The sequence below is a fragment of the Elephantulus edwardii genome, unplaced genomic scaffold (genome assembly GCF_000299155.1).
Source record: "Elephantulus edwardii isolate Elephantulus edwardi_28Jun2011 unplaced genomic scaffold, EleEdw1.0 scaffold00018, whole genome shotgun sequence".
NCBI classification, from domain to species: domain Eukaryota; kingdom Metazoa; phylum Chordata; class Mammalia; order Macroscelidea; family Macroscelididae; genus Elephantulus; species Elephantulus edwardii.
This window is the reverse complement of record NW_006399768.1, coordinates 20805472-20815901: the sequence shown is the minus strand read 5'-3', so window position 1 is coordinate 20815901 and position 10430 is coordinate 20805472. Positions and strand designations below refer to the sequence as shown.

Here is a 10430-nt window from a genome sequence, read left to right as displayed (position 1 = left end):
GGTTTAACACCCACTAATTTTTACAGGGTTCCAAATGAGTATCTTTTGAATTGAACTGCTGGGGGATCAGTGGACTGGAGTAGAAGGTAAGGACGTGTTTATACAGGCTAACACTCCCCTGGGAGGGGGCACCGGGACACTTTGAGATCCCAGGCAGCACTGCAAACATGCTAGACGACAGCTGAGCGCCATCCTTTTCGGAGGGAAAGTAGTTTGGAGTAAAATCCCAAACCATCCACAACCACCAGAAGACAGGGCTCCAGAGAGGAGCACTCTGTGTTAGCTTGAGGGTAGCAGCTACTAACAGCACCTACTATCATTCCCGCCGGGAGAAGCAGAAGGCCCAGTAAGGAGCAGCCAAGCCCTATGCCCGCCCTGGCGGGGTCGCTCCTTTCCTAGAGCGCGGGCCCGGCCGCTCCCACTTTCCGGCGCCGGCCGGCCCGCCTCCTCGCCAGACTTCCTTCTTCCGGGCGCGCGGGCTGTGGTTTTCCAGCTTCGGGACCAGCGGAGGCAGCGACGCGCGCGGGGCTGCAGCACACCGGGCCTAAAGCCGGAGCATGGGCGGCGGGCAGCAGTGCGGGTACGCCGATCGCCCGCGCGCGCCACGTGGCGGAGCTGTGGGCGCGGGGCTCGCGGGCCAGCTCGCGGGGGTGGTGCAGCCCTCCTTTCGTAACTTCTCACCTAAACGAGTGCGGTGCAGGCAGGCGGGTGGGTGAGGGGCTTGGCGAGGTTAACTTGGCGGCGGGCACCGCGGCCTTGCCCAGCTTTCCCGCGCTCCCTGGGAGGGGAACTGGAGTGGTTTCTTGCAGAGTAAGGAAGTAACTTGAGCTCACCTGAGGCATGAAAATACTCGATTTAGTTGTCAGAAGTTCGGGTGTTGGGTAGAGGGAGGAGCGTGGGTTCTGCTCACACCCGGACCTTGTCCTTGGACCTAATGTGTCAGTTTCCCTCTTTTGTTTCTGCTGCTACTAGATTTCGGTCATTTCAGCTCGCCAGTGAGCATTAAACAGGAAAACCGTCGCATATAATGTCTACCCCATATGAATGTGTTTTTCCCATTCTTGCCCAGTGTTTTCTCCAATAATGCTATTCAATAGACTTTTATTTGACACCTTACCAAAACTAGTGGATGCTAACCTTCATGCATGCTTCACACAAAGAAGACTTACAGGCTCTGGTAGTTTAGTGGTAAGGAATTATACTACCAACACAAAGGTATCCGGTTCGAATCCACTAGCTGTTCCGTGGGAGCCTCGACATTGTTGGGCTCTCCAGCAGTTCACAACAGCCTGATTTTGTGAAAATTTCTGCCCTGAATTGTGTCTGTGAGTCCAGAACACCTCAACTAGCATTGTTTTGTTTGTTTGGGGTTTTGGGGGTTTTTTGTTTTTAATCAAGATCTTGAGTTTTACTTAACAGTTGTTATGTGCCGCCTGGGACTCCTTGCGATCCTATGTACAACAACCCTAAACCCTGCTCTATACCACGCCAATACTTCACAGTAGTATAAGCTTAAAGTCTAGGGTTTGAAGCAGAAATTTCAAGAAAATCTTAGCCTCCTTTAGACTTCAGAATTTCTTTTCCTTGATATTTAGCTGGTTTCTATCTTGTTCTCTTCCCCTATGCTTGTTACATCTTGAAAAAAATCTCCTAACTAATAATTCTAGGCCTCCTTCATGGGCTCTTCCTTCCAAGAGAGTGGGCTTTTGCTGCCAGTGAGAAAAGCTCTGGTTATTAAAACTTTGACTTAGTAATAGCAGTTGACTCTTGGTAGTGCCCTTGAATTTGATTGAGGACTTAAGAGTTGATTATTACTGTCCCATCTGGGGAAGTATAGGGGAAAGCTGGTGTTAGGTCTGTCAGCTACAACTATGAACCTATGGTTCTGAACCCTGTGTCATCACCTCTGCCCATACTTGTTCAGATCACAGTGTCAGTCCAACTTAATTGAGGCATTTCTACTTCTTCACCGACCTTCACTTCTCCAAGTGAGGGGAGTGACAAATTATTTGGTTAATATCAAAGTTGGCAAGAATTTTTTTTTTTTAGTTGGCAAGAATCTTGAAGCTCCATCTCACATACTTTTTGACAGTGCTATTCCTTGGAGAAGGACATCATGCTCAGAAGGGTGGAGGGACAGCACAGGAGAGGAAGACCCTGGATGAGATAGAGTGACACAGTAACTGGGGCAGTGGGGTAGGTGTGGTGGAGACAGACTGGTTTAGAACAGGGCATGGTTCAGAACTATTACATAGGGTGTGAATCTCAGGTAACTTGACGGTGCATAACAACATCAGAGTTGGTACAGCTGAGAATGTTTGCTTTGCAATCCAACGAGCATATATAATAACTGTGATTTGTTATGTTTTTGTTAGGTGCCATCAAGTCGATCGAATACAACGCGTAGTGACCCTATGAACAAAAGATCTGAACTCGGTCCTGTCCTACGCCATGGTCACACTTCCCTGACACACAAAGAGCCCATTGCAGCAGTTACCACATTAGTCCACCTGGTTGAGGGTCTTCCTCTCCTTCACTGACCCTCTACCCTTCCCAACATCATGTCCCTCTCCAAGGAATAGCATCTCCTAGCCAGGTGTTCAAAGTCTGTGAGGTGAAGCCTCATCATTGTTGCCTCCAAAGAGCACCCTGCTGCACCATCTCCAAGACATTTGTTCTCCTGACAGTCCATGGAATGTTCAGTGCTCTTCTCCAACACCACAGCTCAAAGGCATCAATTATTTTTCTGTCATCCTTCTTCATTGTCAAGGTCTTGGATGCATAGCTAGTAATCAAAAAGACTGTGGCCTGAATCAGATGCACTTTAGTTCTCAAACAGATATCACTACTCAATAATTTGTAATGGTGCATAACTGAAGATTTAGAATGAGTTACCTAAATTCTCTGAGCCTCTGTTCTCCATCTTATCGAGTATAGTAATAAGGCTTAAAAGGAATGATACATAACTTTTAATGGTGTCTGCCGTATTTTAAAAGCCAAACTCAATGGCCCTAGTCCCTTCCTACTCATAAGCAGCACTGTAGGCCAAGAGTAGAACTGCCTCTTAAGACGTGTAAGGTTTTATATGGAAGCAGATGGCCTCTTCTTCCTCTTTCTCAGAGCAGCTGGTGATTTTGAATAGGCAGCCTTTTGGTTATCATAACACTCTCGGCACCAGTAGCCAGGAAATTAAAAGACATATTGCGATGGGAAAGTCTGCTGTTAGGGACCTCTCCAAAATACTGAAGAGCAATGGTGTCTCTCTGGAGACTAAGGTGCATCTGATACATGCTTTGGTCTTTGCTGTCACTTGTTATGCATCAGAAAGTTGGACAGTGACTAAGGAGGATAGAAGAATTGATGCCTTTGAGCTATGGTGCTGGAGAAGAGTATTGAGGGTACCATGGACTGCTAGGAAAACAAACAGATTCATCCTGGAAAGGGTCAAATCGGGTGGCTCCTTGGAGGCAAGGATTCTGAGGCTCCGTCTAACATACTTTGGACATGTTGTAAGAAGACACCGGTCCTTGGAGAATGACATCATGCTTGGTAGGGTGGAGGGACAGCGCAGGAGGTGGATTGATTCAGTGACTGGGGTAATCAGGATGGGTGTATCGGAGACAGTATGATTGTCACTGGACAGAACAGAGTTTAGGGCTGTTGTACATAGGGTCACTATGAGTCGCAAGCAACTTGACGACACATAACAACAATGCTTAACCCCCTTTGCTACCAGGACTTACACTGCACTGACAAGGAGTCGATTCTGCCTTAAAGGGACTCTGTAAGTCAGTAGAATTGCACCATACAGGTCTCATTGAACTAGTGCGTAGTGGATTAAGCTACCAATCTAGAAGTGGCCGGTTCAAATCTACCCACTGCTGTGAGGGCCAGAGATGGGCAGTCTCCTCCCATGTAATTTACAGCATCTGGAAACCTGCTAAGGGTTGGCTGTGAATTGTTGCCAGGGGGGTTTCCCAGGCTGTACATTTCTATGAGCACAGACGGCCTTATCTTCCTCCTGTGTGGTGGCTGGTGTATTCACACTGTCAGCCTTTCAGTTGGCAGCCCAGTGCTGAATCCACTGTGCCACGAGGACTTGCGTGAGCTTGTAGGTGATCAATAAATGTCATTCCCCACTCCCACTGTGCTTGTTACCTTGTATGAAGGAATGAGGTAATCGTCAGGCACTTGTATTAAATTGCAAAGCACCTTATGAAAAAGCAATAAATAGATGTGAGAATGTACAGTAATACATGTTGTTGTTATGTACCGTCGAGTTAGAACCAACCCATAGCTGACCCCCTGGCTGGTATTCAGAATCAGTAATCACACGAGAGGAGATTGCCCATCTAGAACCAAAATTTCTGAATTTAATATTTAGGCTTTTCTTTTTAAGACAAGACACTGTAAGGTAATTCCGAGGTCCATATTCTAAGATTTATGGTTGGTAAAGGGAGCTCTGGTGACTTAGTTAAGGAGTTGTGTTGGCAACCCAAAGCCAAGTGTTTCAAATCCCTCAGCTGCTGTGAGTGAGAAAGATGAGCAGTCTCCTCTCATACCCATTTTTTACAGCCTCTGAAAACCCCTGGAGGTCATATATGAGTCTATTCCAACTCAATAGTGCATAATCACAACAAAAGGTAACTAAGTTTAAAACCACCAAACCCATGGCCGTCAACTGTTCCATCCAATTCATAGCATTCCTTTGGAACAGAGTGGGACATTTCCAAGTCCCCAAGACAGCTGTCTGCCCAAACTGACTGCCACATCTTTCTCCTGCTGGTCGGTTTGAACTGTCAGCCTTTGGGTTAGCAGATGAACACTCACCACCGTGTCACCAGAGTTCCTTCTGAGTTTAAAGGTACAAAGCTTAGATGAGGTGAAAATAAAGTGGAAAGTAGTCTTACCAAAGTGTGTTTCTCATCTATAACTTTGTTGTGTTTTGCTTTCAGACCCACCATGAATGAAATTTCCTGCAAAAAACGAGATGACTATTTAGAATGGCCTGAGTATTTCATGGCAGTGGCTTTTCTGTCAGCACAGAGAAGCAAAGATCCAAATTCCCAAGTAAGTGGGGTTTATAGAAAAATATTTGGGTACCCCCAGAGACAGAATTGCTCATAAATTGGCAACTTTATAAATCTTAAGTTAAAATGTGACTTAGCTGTTGTGTTGCATTCATTTTCCTATGAAGAAGTAAATTGTTACATGTTCTTGTTTAATGCCTCTTGTGTCCCTCCAGAACAGTATTGCCACAGAAAGTAGGGTAGGAGATAGAGCACTGGTAGCACCTTCAGAAAATGTGTGTCCTTCTTGGAACTCTGCCCCTCACCACCTCTGGATGTTGGCAACTCCAGTCACCAGTCCCTTGGGCATTTTTTTCTGTAGGTCGGAGCCTGCATTGTGAACACAGAAAACAAGATTGTTGGGATCGGTTACAATGGGATGCCAAATGGGTGCAGTGATGATTTGCTGCCTTGGAGGAGAACAGCAGAGAATAAGCTGGAAACCAAGTACCCTTACGGTAGGTGTGTTTTGCATTCCATTCTGTTATGAATACAGTGTGTATGACCAGACTAATTTCTGTTGATTGTGACCCATAGCAACTTCATGTGTGTCAGAGTGGAACTGTGCTCCACAGATGTTCACTGGCCTTTCATCCTGAGCACCTCTGAATAGACACCTTGGTTTATCACGTGTTAATCTTTAGCACCACTGAAAGCAGTGAAGAGCAGCCCTTACCATCAAGCCAGTTCTGACTTGGTGACTCCCTTGTATCAGGGCAGAAGAGCAGTCCACAGGGTTTTCAGTAGCTGATTTCTGGAAAAACATATTACACAGGGCTTTCTTCCAAGGAGTCTGTCAGTAGACTTGAACTTGAATTGTGGGTAGCAATCAAAGATGTGACTGTTTACACTATCATGATTATCTTAAATAGGAAGATTGGTCAGAAATTCTCATTTCCCTTTTCATTTATCAACTGGAAAGAAGAAAAGTCCTGTTGAACTACCCTCGTGCCCTGTCCCCCTGCTATAAATTCCAGAGAGAGCTGACAGATGGAAGCCTGCTGATGGCCACGCAGCTGGACCCTGCGGTCCAGACTCTGCTGCCAGTTCAGGCTCTGGCTTGTTTCGCTGGCTGCCTGCCCCCCTTCACTGCCAGAGCATTGCTGAAGAGCTCTTCTGCAGAGGGTGTTAGGAATTGAGTTGTGTATCCCCAAAATAGTTACTGTACATCCTAACACCCTGTACCTGTGGAAATGAGTGCTAGTGTGAAGTGCTTGGCTGCTAACTGAGAGATTGGCCATTCAGACTTACCAGCTGCTTTTGGGGAGAAAATGTGGCAGTCTTCATTCTTAAAAGATTTCAGCCTTATGAGATCCCTGCTTCAAGGGGCACTTCTACTCTGTCATAGGGTCTGGCTGTGAGTAGGTTTGCTTTAGGGTGTTTTGTTTTTTTCTGCCTGTGAATGCAATCCCATTTGGGAATAGGGCTTTCTTTGTTATGCTAATGAGGCCATATCACTTTTGAGATGTAAAAAGAACAGATTAGGCACAGAAGGAAGCTCTCAAGCACAGATGGAGAAAGATTGATGCCAGGAGTTCACTAAGGAAGACAAGAGGATTTTCTCTTTCAAGTAAAAGAGACAAGGATTCCCACCCCCCCCACCCAGAGCAAGCAGAGAGAGCCTTCCCCTGTAGCCAGAGTCTTGAATTTAGACTAGTAGTGTAAACTGTGAGAAAATAAATTTCTGTTCATTAAAGGTGCCCACTTAGGGTATTTCTGTTACATTAGCACTAGGAAACCAGGAAGGCCACAGGCCTGGTGGAATGTACTGAGGAATGTACACAGTAGCTCTCCAGGTTGATTTTTTAGTGCTTGGAAACAGCCTTCCAGGCAGCCAAGTGCTGGCCTGGGCACTGATAAGTAGTAGAGTTTGTTCAGCCCATCTGCCTACCAAGGAACTCTGGTTCCAGCTCATCTCTGGGAACAGAAAGGAGACTGTGAGCAGGACATTAAGAGTTGAATGAGGCAATTACGTTTCTCCTGTTCCAGGGACTCTGTTAAAGCCAGGGTGATACATGGTCAGACCAGAGGTTTCCTTTTTCACCTTTAAGTTAGGGAAAGGGTGCTTTGATGTCCTATTGTTATGTGCCATCTAGTTGCCTGCAACGCATAGCAACCCTTTGTACACTAGCTCTGAAAACTGCCCTATCCTGAGTCAGTCTTCTCGTCTCCAATAGACCTAATTCCATTTCTCCAGTAACTGTGTCAATCCATCTCATCCCAGGTCTTCTTCACCTGCACTGACCCTCCACCTTTCCAAGCATAATGTCTCTCTCCAAGGACTGATCCCTCCTGGACTTGTGCCCAAAGTGTGTGAGACAGAGCCTCAAAATCCTTGCCTCCAGAGAGCAGCCTAATTTCCCCCTCCCCAGGACAGATCTGTTCTCCTGGCACTCTTGTGGCAGGTTCAACACTCTTCTCCAGCACCACAACTCAAAAGCGTCAATCTTCTGTCATCCTTAGTTCTTGTCCAGCCCTCTGATGCATAGCAAGTATTTGTGAAGACCATGGCCTTGATCAGATGCCTTTTAGTCTCCAGACTGACATCGTTGCTCTTCAGTACTCTGGAGAGGTCCCTTACAGCAGACTTTCCCCTAGTAATTCATCTTTTGTTTTTCTGACTGCTGGTGTCAAGAGTGCTGATTATGGAACCAAGCAGTTGGAAGTTATCAACAACCACAATTTCTCTATCCATCATAAAGCTGCTGATCAGCTCAGTGGTGAGAATCTTTATTTTCTTGATGTTGAGCTTCAATCTGTATTGAAGACTACAGTCCTTGACTTACTGCAGCAAATTCCACATGTCCTCTCCACTTTGAGCAAGCAAGGTTGTATCATCTACATAACAGATTGTTGATGAGTCTTCCTCCAATACTGATGCCGCATTATTCCTCATACAGGACTCCTCATGAATGATCTGTTCTGCATATTGATTGAAAAGGTGTAAGAGGCATCCTGGATGCTCACCTTTCCTCCTTTCCTGATCTTGAATCATGCCATGTTTCCTTGCTCTCTTCTAATTAATTACACTGCAAACTCAAAAGTCTTGCGTCTCTAGTGGTTCAGATCTAGCTTCTGCTCCTCAGGAAAAGTTTGGCCAGTTTCTTCCCATTAGGATTTATAACCTGGGAGACTCAATGAAGGATACCTATGTGTCCAAACTGACTTAACAGCTGGGAGCTTGAATTTGAATATTTAAATTAGGGAATGATGCTTGGTCAAATTTGGAGTCTGTCTGAGCCCCAGGGTATATCACTTCAGAGGATGAGAGGGACAAGCCACAGGTTGAAAATTCCCTGGAGAGCATACACAAGTGTCTTAAACCAGTTGCCATTGAGTTGAAGGTGACCTGTTGTATGCTAAACAGGTTGGACTGCTCTATAGGGTTTTTAAGACTACTCCTTAGGGTTTTCAAGTCTGTGACCTTTCACAAGCAGCTCTCTAGGCATCCCTATCCAGATACCTGGTGATTTTGACCTCCTGGTCTTTCTGTTCTTTACCTTGTGCTTGACTTTCTAAGTCACCCATGGACACCTACCAAGACCCTGAGAAAGGCAATAGGAGACCGCATGTCCTGGCTGCTGATTTTTTATAATGTTCCACCCACTGTCATTGAGTCAACTCGGACCTAAAGCAGCCCTGTAGAATAGAGCAGGGCTCACTCATCTTTCTCCCATGGAGCATCTGGTGCATTTGAAACTCCAGCCTTTGGTTTGGCAGTTGAGCGCTTTACCTGCTGTGCCACCAGGGCTCCCTTTCATACCAGTAGATCCTGTGCTTAAGTCTGGAATTGAGCAGATCAGCTCTGTTGGAGGGAAAGTAAATTAAGGCCATACAAATAGAAGAGTGTCTGCCTTAAGGAAACAGAATTCAGGGCTTGATATAGGACCCTTCTTCCTTGTTGACTCTTTCATAGTAGATTTTCCTCTGGTTTTTCTAGTGAAGAACTCCCAAGTCTTTGTTACGTTGAATTCAGATATTTTTACTAATGTTCCTGAACCGTAATCATGTGAAATCAGCCCCATGAATTACCTTTTTAACCTGCTTAGGGACAATTCCTCTTGCTTGAAAGCAGAAGAAAATGGGTGCCTGGAGGTAGAGGAGGAACTGAGGGAGAACTACATAGTACTCATGATTTTCAGGCTATAAAAGAAGTTCTGTTGTTCAGAGGGTGTAACAGTAGATTTGTCACTTTAACTTCACCCCTGGGGGAGCAGGAAGCGTATGATTGGGGCTGCGAGTATGAGAGCGTCGCATTAGGCTCAGCTTCGTAGCTCATTGTAGACTGTGAAAAAAGAAATATATTAAAGTACTTTGAAAACTTTCTGTCTTCCTAGTTTTGATTCTAAAAGAAAGACGATAAATAGTTGTTTTTATAGTTACACACGATCTTTTTTTTTTCCAGTGTGCAGTCTAATGCCCTGTATAAAAGTGTTTTAACAGCTACATTGATGTTGATGAGGAAAAGGTTAAGCCTACTCAATTCTAGACATCATCATCACCTTTAAAAAAAAATTCTAATTCATTTTTGAAATCTTAAAGCAGGAATAAAAGAACTTTTAATTTGTTAGTAATGTATGACTACCAGAGTCTTTGTCACAGAGTCATGACAGTGACACATTGGACCTTGTGTTGACCCTCTTCTGTGGAAGAATTGTCAGGAAGGAGGTGTCACGCTGTCATATTGAGGCTGGTCACAAAAGATGCCAGTGGTTGGGGAAGCATGAAGGGTACTCACTGGCATCCCAGCAGCTCTCAGCCAGCCCTCAGCTCTCTTGGTCCCCATGAACCCCAGGCTGCTTTGCAGTAGTGCCCTAGACGGCGAAGGCCTGGCAGCACGTTTGTAATTTCCCAACTCCCCAGTGCTCCGTAACCTAGCTGTAAAGTAACTGATTTTTGTTTCTTCTGTGAGATCACCTTTTGTCCAGGCTGGGGAACTCATTTCTAAAAGGAGTGAAAATAGGACAAGCAGAGTCTCTAGGCACTGGGTATCCACATTATTTTTCAAGTTCCATGTGCTGTCTCTGGATTTTCAAAATTCTTTGTCCTGATCAGTTACTCATTTGCATATCACCACATTAGAACGAAGACAATTTTCTTTCATGAGACGAGGCTTGTAATTTGATGTACCATAAAAGTCATAGGAGGTATTAAATGGATTTTAAAAGGCATTTAGTATTACTGCCATCATAATAGACAGTAATGGGCTTTAAGTCTAAATAACTATGACTGTCTAAGCTGGGCTTTCAGTCAGTCCTGTCTTTTGAAGGTATTTTGGGCAAGTAAATATTGTCATAGTGTTGAGTGAAAAAAAAAAAGCATTGGATAAAACACAAATCTATGGGAATCATTGTCAGAAAG

General features: G+C 45.1%; 1 pseudogene across 1 annotated transcript in view; it reads left to right on the top strand.

Annotated features, from left to right (window-relative positions):
• The first annotated feature begins 557 nt into the window (after positions 1–557).
• Positions 558–10430, top strand: part of LOC102854480 — a 31243-nt pseudogene continuing 21370 nt past the window's right edge. The window contains exons 1-3 of the transcript XR_438844.1: positions 558–580; positions 4956–5070; positions 5392–5527. The product of XR_438844.1 is annotated as a deoxycytidylate deaminase-like (transcript). The remainder of the gene's footprint in view (positions 581–4955; positions 5071–5391; positions 5528–10430) is intronic.